This window comes from Palaemon carinicauda, unplaced genomic scaffold, assembly GCF_036898095.1.
Source record: "Palaemon carinicauda isolate YSFRI2023 unplaced genomic scaffold, ASM3689809v2 scaffold152, whole genome shotgun sequence".
In the NCBI taxonomy this organism is placed as follows: Eukaryota; Metazoa; Arthropoda; class Malacostraca; order Decapoda; family Palaemonidae; genus Palaemon; species Palaemon carinicauda.
In genome coordinates, this window is record NW_027169059.1 from 224235 (window position 1) to 239932 (window position 15698).

At 36.8% G+C, this 15698-nt stretch overlaps 1 protein-coding gene across 2 annotated transcripts in view; it reads right to left on the reverse strand.

Moving 5' to 3' along the window:
* LOC137635639 (E3 ubiquitin-protein ligase TRIM71-like) overlaps positions 1-8921 on the reverse strand; it is a 29625-nt gene extending 20704 nt beyond the window's left edge. For both annotated transcript variants that reach the window (XM_068368102.1, XM_068368101.1), the window contains exon 1: positions 8736-8921. The gene's annotated coding sequence lies outside the window, so the exon portion shown is untranslated. The remainder of the gene's footprint in view (positions 1-8735) is intronic.
* Positions 8922-15698: the final 6777 nt, after the last annotated feature.

Sequence of the window (15698 nt, forward strand, 5' to 3'; positions counted from 1 at the left end):
GCCATTTACAATAATCAGACAAAAGGTACGTCACCAAATTGTAAAATAAAGTAATAACAGCGAAACGAATTCCTAGGTGTTGACTCTATCAACGGTAGGGAATTTCTGAGGAATGTTGGGAATAGTTCTAGTAACCCATGAGATGGCGCTCATGTATAACCACCTACTGTCATTTTTACCCTTCAGTAGGTAGATAGGATCCGAGAGAAAGTCAGTACTGTGCAATACACAAAGTGATCTGTAATGAGATTTGAGGGGTCCAGAAGTAAAATTGTTTAGTGAAGTCCTATAATACATACCATTGGGATTTCAAGTAGTTCTTCCTGCAAAGCCTGGTAAATTTTAACAGCTTATTTATGTCCATAATTTTGTTTGAATTTGTAGAGCAAAGTTCCATTTATTTAGTTTCTCTTTAGCAGATCACAAATTGGTTCCTTATCCTATTCAGCAAGTGAAATCTTCAAGTAAACCTATAACATCCCCATTACACCATACGGTGTGTTCATAATTCTTGCAGTAAAGTATATATTGGTGTCAATTGCACTACTCCAGCAGTATCAAAATTACCACTACAGCCAATTGCAGGTTACAATGTGCCCAACAAATTGAAAAAAACACCAGCTGTGTGTGCATGTTAGCTTTCTTGTGAAATCCACAAGCCTGCTTCAACTGCAGTTTTTCTGCCTTCTTTCTAAACCTCAAAAAATTCCACCCATTCTATCTGGTCATACTTCCTAGTTCCCCAGCTTCAGGTCAAACAAGTTAATACATTTGTACCTAATTCCGAGAACATCTTTTGCCTTGAAAACTTGTGGAACTGATAAAAAGTATGCTACACAAATCAGTATCTTCTACAGCCAAGCTTACTTTCAAACCTAAACTGTGATATAATCAAACACATGCCCCTCATATTTCCCGACCAGAGTACAAGTGGTGTTGCCTACATAAAATTAAAAACAGAAGACACACATAAGCTGGAAGTCACACAATCACTACAATTTGTTACCATTTGCTTTGTTTGTGTGTAGACACAGCTCGGCCCCATTTAAGAACATGGGGTAATTTCCCAAGACAGCAATAGCCAATATTCAATTTAGAGAAATACCTGTAGTACAGCATATAAACAAAAGCAATGTACCGGTATAGAACATATCCAAGACTCGAACAACAAGGTGTGTTACAAAACACAATTAAAAAAAATTCTAAAATAAAAAATTTAGAATTTTGAATACACAAACGAACAAAGGGGCCCTCGTGAACATCGAGACTGCACTGCAAACGTGCAAGCAAGAGCAATACGTACATGATGAGCATGCATTCGGGGTAATGAATAAATGATCGAGACAAACACTAGTTCAGCTTTGCAGCATTTTTGAAACAATAACTAATAAATGCGGGTTAAAATTCATTAAATTCTTTGTTGGCATAGCTTGACTAAGCATATAAATTTGAAAATACAGACTATTAGAGAAATTTATATTCTAAAGCCCCAAAAGAGGACTTAATTATTTGAGCTTTGAATAAAATCCAAACTAAGATTTCACATTAATAACCTATACAGATAAAAAATGTAGTTTAAAAATGCCAAAAAAAATTAGTACTGTATACTAAAAATTATCTGCAGAATACTTGCTTGCTTCTTAAGAAAAAATGGAATAATAAACGGCATATTTATTAAAATATCTATCTAGTTGGACAGTTACAATAAGAATTGCAGAAAAAAAAGCCAAGATGAATAAACACAGTTTCAGAGACGAGACTATTAAAACTGAACAGTTCTTCCAAGCGAGAAAGTAACAAAATTATTTAACATTACGTACACAGGAATGTCTTCCCACTCAAATCAACATGCCTACTCATAGTATCATCAAAGAGCAAACCACATTCATGGCCAATTTTTAGATTTATCCCAAAATAAAAGTTCACGTGGATGGCCGAAGCTTGGCACATCTGCTTGAACAAAGTTATGTCACCTTTAATTTAGCTTTTTCAAGTGCCTTTCCATACTTCTAATAACAAAAACTTACCAAAAGTAAATGAAAATAACAAAACTAAGTAGTTCAAACTCCTCCACAAACAAACCAGGTTCTAATCTTGCTCCTTCATATTTCATAGCCTACAGTAATCTAACCATTTGGTCAACCTAACTTTGTAGCTTGCAACCTCCAAGGAGGCAAGTTGGTATTACTTTACCCTGATACCGATCGATGATACTTCCACACACTGTAAAATAGGATACCCTAAGATCAGGCGAGCTAGAATTACTTTACAATGTTACCTATCAACAATACTACCACATACATTGAGGGTATCCTTCGGCTATGCAAGATGCTTTCCCGTTACCAGTGACAAATTTCCACCTAGTGCAAATTAATCCCTATATATTTATTGATAAAATGACAGAACAACCATCCTTTAGGTTGCCATATGGTATCTTACCAATTGCTTTTCCGACTACTTCCCTTATATAAAGAATTAAATAGCAGTAAAGTAATTATGTGAGTTCTCAGGCAAAGTTTTAAAAACAAGATTTAAAGATTTAACATCAGAAAGCTTCAAACAACCTAAGGCTTTAGGAAACACTCCAGACAACAAGAGAAAGCAGGTCACCGAGGAATCCCTGCATTAAGTTCTTCCAGCCCGGAACTTGCACGAAAAGGGTTGTGGTGGCCGATGAGGTAACGCTCCTGACTGGGGATCGAGTCCCGCTCAAACCCTTTAGTTTCTTTGGTCGTTGCAACCTCGCAATCCTTGTGAACTAAGGATGGGAAGGTTTGCCTGGCCCTCCTTTGTCCTAGCTTGGGTTGAGATGGGGCTTGGGCACTGATCATATGCATGTATATATGATCAGTCTCTAAGGGCATTGTCCTGCTTAATAGGACAACTTGCCCCTACCATTCATGAGAGGCCTTTAACCTTAAAGGTAATACAGTAAAACTTTAAATCTTTATAAATATCTTCCTTAAAATATGGGCTCAAATTATTAAGAGTTATATGAATCTCATCCTAGTGCCTTTGGGAAAACCCTCCCCTGTAGTTACAGCATGAAGTAAACAATGTAGCTTAGAGGAATGCAAGCAGAAACGGATGTACTGTACAGTAAAAGAGCGATCGCTGATAGGGGCCAAAAAGGACACTGGCGAGCTATCGGCACAACCTCTATGAGGGGTCCGTTTTGTATACTGACAAATTTCAGCGAGAGAGAGTACCCTCCATGAGAGAGAGAGAGAGAGCTAACCTATAAGAAAGAAATACTTTTGTATGTCCCAATTTCTGCAAAAAAAACCTGAGAAGAGAGGGGGAAACAGCACAAACCAATAAGGAAGAAACTCTTTAGCAAATACCAATTTCAGCAAAATACTGCAGAAAGAGAGAGAGAGAGAGAGAGAGAGAGAGAGAGAGAGAGAGAATCCTCTAAGGGGGGGTCACCCCATGCATGTCCCAATTTCAGCCAAACTATAGAAAAATAGACTATGCAAGAGAAAAGACATCTTTCGCCTTTTCGGCCGCATTTGAGCGATTTCTCCGAGGATAAATGGGGGCCACCCTTCTGCATATCATGGCAACAACCCACCAAGTAGTATGACCAACCTTACCCAAGTTCCTAGGTTAGGATAGGTGTGATATAAATAAGTTATCTGGGACAACCCACTATATTACCAATTGATTTTGGCCGGCTCAATCGATTGAGGTTTAATAAGGGTTCACAACCAAAGCCAATTTCAAACAGTACAGGTAAAAATATATGTTGCCACCCAGTACTTCAATTAGTAGAAAGCTACTTACAAAAATTTCTTTAATTTTCCTAACACAAGAGTTTGAAAGACCCAGGACTACATGCCTGAGGACTATGAAGCACGATGTAGGAGATGATGAATGGAGAAGTATTGAATTAGAAGCTCAAGATAGAGACGACTGGCGAAATCTAACCGAGGCCTTTTGCGTCAATAGGCGTAGGAGACTATGAACACCACAAACCGCGGTACGAAGTTCGGATTCTCTCAGGAACAGCCAAATCTTAAAAACTCTAAAAGGGCATTTCCAAGATATTCAAATCAGAGTACTTTCATATAGAAAGTTCCAATATCATAGGACTTAAGGATTACTTTTGCATAGGAACAAATAGCAAAATGCCCAACATACAATATTTAAATAAGGTTGGAAACGCCATGAAAAAAAAAATTCACCAGTTTTTTTTCTTTTTTAGACAATTCCAAATTGGTAGCAAGGAGCATACATAAAATATTTAGTTAGTGGAATCACCAATCTAAGAAAAGTTTTACAACTAATACTGTAATTAAGGGTTTGTCATTGTGGGCATAGTATTACTTGAGAATTGCTATAAATACTGAACTTGAATAGAGCATAGTTCACTATAATAACAACTCTCAATTTGTAACTCAATATTAACTATAAGAAATTATCAGTTTGACCACTTTAACCTCAAATCCATTAAAAAAAACGGTGATATTGAAGGCTTTCATTAAGGTAAAGAAAAATAAATTTTAATCAACATTTGCTTTGCAAGACTTTAAATTGGGAACAAAATGTGAATTATAATAAGACTTTCACAGGGGAGGGGGAACCTTACTGTCACCAAATAGTTGAACTATGTGATTAAATTGATAAAAAGAAACTTCTACAAAACTTATATCCGATATGGACAGATCATGAGTTTCTGGTAGGGCAAAGGTTAAGTCGCAGCCCATTCAGTAAGGTCGACTCACCGCCTCGTAGCATACCTCCATGATAATTTTCAGTTTTAAATACCTACAGGGTATATAATAAAATTCAAGAACCTGGTAATAAAACACTCATAAAAAATTAATGAAAGAATGCATTGATAACACGAAAGAAGAAGCGTGTAGAAGTGTATTCTAGAAGTTTTATATTGGCATAAAACTTTTCATCTTATCTATTAAAATTAAATATTTCAAACATTATTATTACTAGGCAAGCTACAACCCTAATTAAAAAAGCAAGATGCTAAAAGCCCAAGGACTCCAACAGGGAAAAATAGCCCAGTGAGGAAAGGAAATAAATAAATGAGAATAAACTAACAATAAATCATTCTAAAAACAGTAACATCGTCAAAACAGATATGGCCTATATAATTATATAGAACATTATACAGAACTACTTCTTGAATATCATGGAATTTTAATTATAGAAAATACAGACAATCACTGGCCTCTTAAAAAGGTCTGCTATTGGGTGGCGAGTTGACCCGTAGATAAAGAGTGGCGAGTTGACCCGTAGATAAAGAGCGTCGAGTTGACCCATGACCTCCAGACATAGGTTACTTGGATCAGATAGACATTTTAAGGGGGGACGGCAGGCCAATGCCATTCTTTAGGGTTATTCCCACACCTATAGTCAATTTTTTTTACCGAGGAAGATTTGCACAGACTCGCAGCGGTGCCCTTTTAGCTCGGAAAAGTTTCCTGATCGCTGATTGGTTGGAAAAGATAATTCTAACTAATCAGATCTCAGGAAACCTTTCCTGAGCTTAAAGGGCACCGCTGTGTGTCGGCGCAAATGCGCCTCATTAAAAGAAATAAAGTATAGAATGATCTTTTTGGCAAAGTTTTGTGATGCTAGTGTGATATAAGACTTGGAATTTTTACCATATATATAGATCTAATTTAACCTCCAATTAATGTTTTTTTTAAGCAATTTCTTGCTATAAATAAATTTTTCCATTAGAGTAAAAAAAAATAAAAAACATAAATCAGGAAAAGAGGGGCTACATTCCAATTTAAAGGTTTTAAAGGTCGCTCATGAATGGCAGAGGCAAGGGACAGTGACATTGCCCTAGCAATCAGGACAATGCCCTAGAGACTGACCATATATTATATGATCAGCGCCCAAGCCTCCTCTCCACCCAAGCTAGGACCAGGGAGGGCCAGGCAGTGGCTGCTGATGACTCGGCAGATAGACCTATAGGCTCCCCCAAACCCCCCAACCTTAGTTATGGCAAGCAGCTCTTCAAGGAGGACACTCCAAAATCAAGTCATTGTTCTCTTGTCTTGGGTAGTCATAGCCTCTGTACCATGGTCTTTCACTGTCTTGGGTTATTGTTCTCTTGCTTGAGGGTACACTCTGGCACACTATTCCATCTTATTTCTCTTCCTCTCTTTTTTTAATCTTTTAGTCTATAAGCTATTTGAATGTGGTTATTGTTCTTAAAATATTTTTTCCTTCCTCACTAGGCTATTTTTCCTGTTGGAACTCCTGGGCTTTTCCAACTAAGGTTATAGTTTAGCAAGTAATAATATTATTGAATCAGAAATTAAAAACTTTTTTTTTGTAGGCTCCCTGCTAATAATGTCTATATTAAACTCTACACTGAGGTGTTATGAGAGCGAATTTTTTATGCATGATACCAAGATATTTTGACGATTTTTTCCTCTTTGGCAAGAATTATTTTTTGAAAATCAAAACAGACAAAAACAAGTGAATGAAGAGGTCAAACTCAACCCTCATACTCAGTTTCTACTTACACTGAAAGTGTATATAAGGTCATAATTTTTTATATTAACCCTTTTACCCCCAAAGGATGTACTGGTACGTTTCACAAAAACCATCCCTTTACCCCCATGGACGTACCGGTACGTCCTTGCAAAAAGATGCTATAAAAAAAAAATTTTTTGAGAAAATTCAGACATTTTCCAAGAGAATGAGACCAACCTGACCTCTCTATGACAAAAATTGAGACTGTTAAGAGCAATTTAAAAAATATATACTGCAAAATGTGCTGGGAAAAAAATAACCCCTCGGGGGTTAATGATTGCAAATTTCCTAATAGCCTGGGGGTAAAAGGGTTAAAATGTAAATATAAAACTTTACGACAACAGAAGAAATACTGCATATTCTCGTACAAATCTAAACTTTAGATTTATCTACTTACTTTTACAAATCACCCTGTAGCTATGAAGGCAGGAGGAAATTTGGCATTCCGTATTCGCATTAATTGCCATATGAAGCCCCGGGAATTTTTTTCAAGATCTTGCGTTTTTTCTCCCGATACCCCTATATTGATTTACCGAGGACAACGGCAAAGCAGCGCTATGAATAAAATAGGCTTTATGAAGAGCAAAAAATTTAACCCTTTTACCCCCAGGCTATTTGGAAATTTCCAACCCTTAACCCCCAATGTTATTTTTTTCCCAGCATATTTTGCAGTTATTTTTTTTAAATTGCTCTAACAGGATTAATTTTTGTCAAAGAGGTCAGGTTGGTCTCATTCTCTTGGAAAATGCCTGAATTTTCTCAAAAAATTATCAAAAATGAGAAAAAAAAAATTTTATAGCATTTTTTTGCAATGACGTACCGATACGTCCATGGGGGTAAAGGGATAGCTTTTGTGAAACATACCGGTTCGTCCTTTGGGGGTAAAAGGGTTAAAACAGAACAGGGACGTCACCAAAAACCTAAGGGTGCAGAGGTCAACCCAAATCAAGTACCTTGTTCCTAGGCCTATCAGAATAGACAGCCCTAAAAGTCATCAACTGCAAAAACATACATACAGTATTACCAAAGCTTTAGACCGTTCGATATGATAGGCACAGGAAGGAACCTAACCTATCTAGACCTTTGGCATAGGCCTCCTTTTACTCAAATGAATATATAGTGATATATATGAATATATAGTGATATCAAGAACCAACAAAGAATATTAAGAAATTTTAACAATAGGCCTGTATAGGCAAATTATAAATTTTCATTAGGCCTACATAGGCAAATTTTAAATTTTCATTAGGCCTACATAGGCAAATTAACTAATGCATAAGAAATGGGATTAGCTCTAAAAATACACAATCTAAAGGCTATATCATTTGATTTTCATAAATATTAGTACCCTAGGATAACATGTTTCCAAAATATGAGTTCTTGCTGGTATGCCTAACCGGCCATGCTACAACAGCCTAAAGTAAGATAAAAGTATAAGCCTAAATCTATGTAAAACGCAGATTTCGTAGAAACAAATAACATTGTCAGTTTTATACAAAATTCTCCATTAAGATACAAATATCATTAGCATATACACCGCTATGGCAAGCCATAAATTGACGAAAATATTAGGCCTATTGACTGAAATGACAGTTTTAAACCAATTAATAAAAGACAGGCCTATTTACCTTCTCCAAGTGATACCAAACTTAATATCAATGTCAAAATGAATCTATAATATAAGAATTTAAAAATTAAATTTCCGTCGGAGCCATAAACAAAAATTTCGGCTTCGGTCTCAGACGTCCTAGCGTAGCTATAGGCCCACACTTGAGAGCGTCCTAGAAAAAAATATATAACCGATACGTGAAATTCAAGTATTTCCGTGACTTGACCTGACCCGGAGGAAGGTCAAGGGAAAGGTCATGACCTTGTACATCAACAAATATATTTGTAAAAGGTGAATGTGTCAAATGGGAGGGGGGAAACTCGAAGTCCGTGAGATTTAGGACAACACGTGGGTCTTAAACGGGAGGAAATTCTCTGCATGCCTAAGACTAACTCTCACGGACTTGGCGGTCCCGGCTTTAATTCTAAATTAACAATACACCCAAACAGTATTTAATGACACGAGTATACCACGACTAACACCTGTTGTATACATAGTACCAATAAAAGACAAATTTGAACAGTAATATAAGCTAAAACTTGACAAATCGGTGTCTGTAAAAGTCCTCTCGGCTTAAGGCGACCAAAAATTGAATGAATCTTGACAAACTAACCTTCGCCGAGGTAAATTTGGACGATCAAGTGAAGGATCTAGTTGGACACATTCTAAATCTAGGAGGACTCGGCATAACAGGGGTTGTAAGTGCAGTTCGTGGCCCAATTTCACAACAGTTCGGGACCGCCCATGACGATACTACTTTCCACTATGACAGCTGCGGCACAACTGAATAGTGTGCGTCCTCGCTATTGGATATAAGCGAGTCTTGATCGAAGATTCGCTCTGTTCATCGTTCAGTTTCTTTGATTTTCGTTAAAAATACCTTTATTTATACGAGATTATATAGCATTTATAACCAATTATAGCTGTAAAGATATATAGAAATATAAATTTAGAAATATTTTTTAATTAATAACAGGCAAAAAACAACTCAATAAACTATATAGCGATTATAATATTAATGATAATTAAGGAAATGTCGTGAAAACCAGCATTATTAGGAAGTGGGCGGGGCCTCGAAAAGTCACGTGCACAGAAGTGACCAATGGGCTACGGACTCCCTAAAACAAACTGATAAACACAAGAGGGTCATGAAGAAGTCGAAAAACCGCCATGGCTCCCAGAAATTTCGAAAACACAGGTGTCCTTAACGTCATTAACCACCTTAAATACCCATTTCCAACCCACGTCATTAATTAGGGGCATGCAATTGGCATATATTAGAAGGCCGACCGCATGTTTGGCCCGCGTGTGGGAGGGCACTATATGTTGCGTCATCCAGATGGATTAAGATCTCCGGGAGATGTTAATGCTATCAAAATGGAGGGGGGGCAGCGCCCCTCTCATCTAAAAAGGCTAATTGTCTAGCTTAATCGCTCTGTTAGAGCCTCTAATGGCCATCAGACTTAATTGGCATCGCATCCTATGCCGTCATTAGCGCCAATCCTGCGTTGTGTGGAGCAGATATCAAGGGATAATTGTGCAATTGGGAGGAGCCTGTTGCACTGGACTGTCATGCGGGTGTGGCTAATCTATGATAGGGGATAAGGGGGTTTGCAACATGGTGGACGGATTACAGGCTCTAGCTGGGGGAAATTCGGCCGATTTTTCAGCCTGTAAAGTCCCTGAAATGTTATGGATAATCTGGTGGATATATGCTGTTTGATATGAGACTAAATCTGGTCTTTTTCGGCCTGTAAAGATATGAAATATGATGGAAAAACTGTTAGAAATATGCAGTTTGATATGAGACTAAAGCTAGCCGATTTTTCAGCCTGTAAAGGTTCAAATACTCTGGATAACCTTATAGAAATATGAGGTTTCACAATTTTTCAGCCTGTAAAGCATGAAATGTTATGGATAAACTTTTAGAAATAGGCGGTTTTCCATTACACTAAGAGCTGGCTAACCTTTCAGCCTGTAAAAGCATGAATTGAAGGATACGCTGTTAGATATATGCAGTTTGATATGAGGCTATAGCTAGCCGATTTTTCAGCCTGTAAATGCATGAAATGTGAAGGATATAGTGTTAGATATATGCAGTTTGATATGAGGCTATAGCTAGCCGATTTTTCAACCTGCAAAGGCATGAAATGTTATGGATTAACTGTTAGAAACATACGGTTTGATATGAGACTATCGCTGGATTAGGTAGACCTATTAGTACTACTGTATTGCGCTTGAAAACTAATATATTTGCAATTATTGCAAAGATTATCAATATTCATGAATTTTTGCGGGATAGATTTCACTCCAATCTGAAGTAATCTCAAAATACAAAACAAGATTTTGAAGATTTTGTTCAAGGAAATATTAAACTGGACAGTACTGGAATAGGTCTAATGACTATGAGACTGCTCTTTGGCCTATGCCAACATCTATAGTACACAATTCTAGCAATTTCCTTAGAGATTGAAATAGACTTAAAGGGTAATTGTAGGCCTACATACATAATAGTCCTATTCAACAATTCTAGCTATTTCCTTAGAGATTGAAATAGTCTTAAAGGGTAATTATAGGCCTACACACATAATAGTCCTATTCCACAATTCTAGCTATTTCCTTAGGGATGGAAATAGACTTAAAGGGTAATTGTAGGCCTACGTACATAATAGTCCTATTCAACAATTCTAGCTATTTCCTTAGGGATTGAAATAGACTTAAAGGGTAATTGTAGGCCTACATACATAATAGTCCTATTCCACAATTCTAGCTATTCCTTAGAGATTGAAATAGTCTTAAAGGGTAATTGTAGGCCTACATACATAATAGTCCTATTCTACGTGCATTGGGGGAACAGGACACATTGTACCGCTCAATTTTCCCTTGTTCAAATCCGTGTGATTTTCCCTAACGCTGACTAATACATAAGTCACACTGAATCACTGACGCACAGAGAGAGAGAGAGAGAGAGAGAGAGAGAGAGAGAGAGAGACGATGAGAGAGAGAGAGAGAGAGTGTAGGTATTATCTATCGGTGCTGGGGGGAAATGACTTTTGGAAAATTCCCATTTCTGCAATCGCCGGAGAGAGAGAGAGAGAGAGAGAGAGAGAGAGAGAGAGAGAGAGAGAGAGAGAGAGAGAGAGAGAGAGAGATTATAAGGACCTAAACAGTTCCTGGAGACAGTATGATAATAACGAATATAGGCCTATTGTGCAAGCCATACTTAAATTATTGCATAGACCTATGTTGACAAAATGCTCGTTTGGAAGTTCTAGTAGGCTTACTAGCTTGAAAATCTTGATGCATAGCAAAAATTTAATGTTAAATCAGGGGATATATATGAATATTAGATGTATTTTATGTGTTATTTCTATATGATTTTTAATAACGGTTTTGTCACCATAGTATGGTAACTTTTGCTTACAATGAAACTTATCTAAAACGCTGACTAGGAAATTTCACAAAAGTAGACTAATGTTTAGTGCTAAGTAGATATTATTATTATTATTATTATTATTATTATTATTATTATTCATACCGGTTTAAGAAAGACGAAGTCAGTAAATTAGGCCTACCTACCCCTGACACTTTGGTATTTTTAGGTCAACTTGAGAAATTAAAGGTCACCTTAGCTCTGACAGGTGACTGATGGCAGAGATAAACGGTATATATTATATATATATAACTATATATATATTATATATATATATATATACTATATATTATATATATATATATATATATACTATATATATACTATATATATATATATATATATATATAGTCCACTGTAGGACAAAGGCTAATGACACGTCCTTACTCATGTCTAGGGTTTGTCCAGTTTCCATCACCACGCTGGCCAGTGTGGATTGGATTGGTGGTGGTGGGAGACTTTAGCCTGATCGCTCTCAGCAAACCAACATAGTATGGTGTCCCTGACTAGTACAGCTTTGCTGATCATGACAATACGCAAAAAACCCTTAAAATTATCTAGATATTTGGAAAAACTCTCTGCATGACATTCTGTCCGAAGAGAAGCTATGTTAAGGTCTTTCTGTGCCAGTGTATACCCTCAAATTTTCTTAGCTCGTCAACCCATCGTCTTCTCTTCCTTTCCCTGCTTTGTTTTGATTCCCTTGGGACCCCTACACACACACACACACACACACACACACACATATATATATATATATATATATATATATATATATATATATATATATATATGTATATATATATATATATATATATATATATATATATATATATAAAATCATCTCCTCCTACGCCTATTGATGCAAAGGGCCTCGGTCAGATTTCGTCAGTCATCACTATCTTGAGCTTTTAAATCAATACTTCTCCATTCATCATCTACTTCACGCTTCATAGTCCTCAGCCACATAGGTCTGGGTCTTCCAACTCTTCTAGTGCCTTGTGGAGCCCAGTTGAATGCCTTAACGTGGTGAAAGGGTTTGTGTATCGCCATGATCAATGAAGCGGTACTAGTCATACTAGGTTGGTTTGCTGTGAACGATCAGATGAAAATTGGCCAAACCACAGACATGAATAAGGACATGTCTGAGGCATTTGTCCTTCAGTGAACTAGAAACGGCTACATTTGTTGTTTTATATATATATATATATATATATATATATATATATATATATATATATATATATATATATATATATATATATATATATATATGTATATATTCGCTATTTACTTATTTCCTTTCCTCACTGGGTTATTTTTCACAGTTGGAGCCTTTAGGCTTATAGCATCCTACTTTTCTAAATATGGTTGTAGGTTAGCTAATAATAATAATAATAATAATAATAATAATAATAATAATAATAATAAGAGAGATGTAGGCTATCAAAAATATATCACACACTAACAGTAACACTTGCCTCTAATATAGGCCTACGCATATATATTGTGTGAAAAGTGTATTATACACATATCACAAGCTGCTTGAGAGAGAGAGAGAGAGAGAGAGAGAGAGAGAGAGAGAGAGAGAGAGAGAGAGAGAGAGAGAGATGGGGGGGGGGGTTACACAAAAACAGGAAAGCTGATACGGTCGCAGGCCTATAGGTCTAGGCTCTGCCTCTGAAAATGCACCCAGAAAGTAGGGCGTCACCGGCTCCCCCCCCCTGGTAGGCCTACCCCCCTTTCCTCATTCCCCCCAATACCCCCAAAGTTCTGGGTCTCTTCGGCTACCCTGTACTCACTCTCTCACGGTCTTCCTTTCCCGGAGCTGTAAAACTTTTGAAAAACAACTTCGTTTTTGCTTCTTCCTTTATTTTGCATAGGCCTAGCATCGCCTAAGTCATGATTTTTGTCTTATAATCTTGGGAAATGGTGTTATGATAACATACATAGGTCTAGTAGTATTCTATGTTATTTTATATATAGCTTTTAGAAGGGAAATCTAGCCTTTTTTTACTTTTCTAAGTTATAATAGTTCCTTTACTTTGCATAGGCCTAGCATCGCCTAAGTCATTACTTTTACCTTAAAACTTAGTAAATGGTGTTTGGTGTTTTAATATATATAGGTCTACCTGTAATCTTTCTTTTTTAAAAGATGTAGATTTTAGATGGAAAATTTAGCTTCTATGTCTTGTCTAAGCTATAACAATATAGATTTTATTGTTCATTTCTATTCTTGTACATGAGCCAAACACAATAAACTATTTTCTAAACCATATTTCTTACTAAACAACAATACGTTGACGATATATAGGCCTAGACATATTTCCTTAAACTGTTTACATTCTATTTGCACATAGGACTATTTCAATCAACTCTTACTTACAACAACAAAAACAACAATGACAACAAAAACAATAGAAAGTTCAGTAAAAGCAGTATATTGGTATTTCCCATTTCCTAGCTTCGTGCCTCGATGGCCATGGAGAATGATAGGCCTAATGACTGCTTCTGCTTGTGGTGGTCCACAGCTATAGTCCTCACTGTACCTCTCTTCACTTACTGTATACTTGATTGAATTATTATTATTATTATTATTATTATTATTATTATTATTATTATTTTTATTATTATCATTATTATTATTATTATTATACAGTAGGCCTAAATGTTTAATGGATTATATGCCTATTTGTGAAGTAGTTAAACTACATTAAAAACATCTTATACATGCATATATATATATATATATATATATATATATATATATATATATATATATATATATATATATATATATATATAATCAGGATAATTTTACAAATAACCTTCTCACAAGAATTCAAAATGTACATAGGTCTAACAGAAGTAAATGATTTCATACCTAAATTCCACTATTTATATATAAAAATTACATCTTTTACAGGCCAACATCAAAATCAAGATTGAAGGAGCTCTATAGACCTATTCTTCAGAGATTTTTACCAGGACCTTAATTGGAAGAAAAGGAGAAAATAAGAAAAAAAAAAAGGAAAAATGTTTGGTATAGGCCTAGAGTACATCCAATGCAGCCGGAGCTGTTGGTGCCAGGCGATCTGGGAGTACATTCGTTAGGGTCACTAAGCCTCCCCCCCCCTCCTCCTTAACCCCAAACCTTCCCCCAACATCCTTAGAGAGAGAGAGAGAGAGAGAGAGAGAGAGAGAGAGAGAGAGAGAGAGAGAGAGAGAGAGAAGCAGGCAAGTGCGTGCGTGTGTGATTTCTCTCTGTCCTGTATACACCCACTCATAGGCCGAGCTGCCTTTGGTATAAGCCTCCTCCTAGCTTCACCCCCTCCCTCTCCCTCCATTCCCATACTAATAATCCTCCTCCCCTCCCCCCCTACCTCTCCTTTCCCCCTCCGCCAATCTCACTAGGGACTGAAAAACAACTTTACCACAGTCAGTCACCGGCATGCCCTTCAATCTCTCTCTCTCTCTCTCTCTCCCCTACACTGTCCCTGTCCCTTCCCGGTGTGCCTTTCTCTCTCTCTCTCTCTCTCTCTCTCTCTCTCTCTCTCTCTCTCTCCTGACAGCACTTCGATCAGTTTTGCCCCAAGAACTCTCTCTCACAGCCCTGAGATATTGGATGCAGATAGCTAGCTGAGTTCCTCCACATTCCCCTCCCCCCTCTTACTAATCTCTATAGTCCCTACCTTTGTAGGGGCGTAAGGGTGTATCGGGGATCCCCCCTAGGGGGGTGTAGGGGTGGGTGTAGGGACAAGAGGAGCTTAGTCCCTCCTACAGGCCACAACACACCCTATAAGCTAGCATACTGCCATTATGTACCTTGAAATATCTTTTTTTTTCCCCTTTTGGTTACAACTTGTAGTAATTTCATTCATGTATTGGCGTTGATACGTCAGCATTTGTAGTAATGTTTCATTCATATATAGTTATATGAATAATTTATACACACACACACACATACACACACACACACACACACACACACACACATATATATATATATATATATATATTGTATGTAGAGGGACATGTCTGAGGCCTTTGTTCTGTAGCGGACTGGTAACGGCTGGTAATATATATATATATATATATATATATATATATATATATATATATATATATATATATATATATATA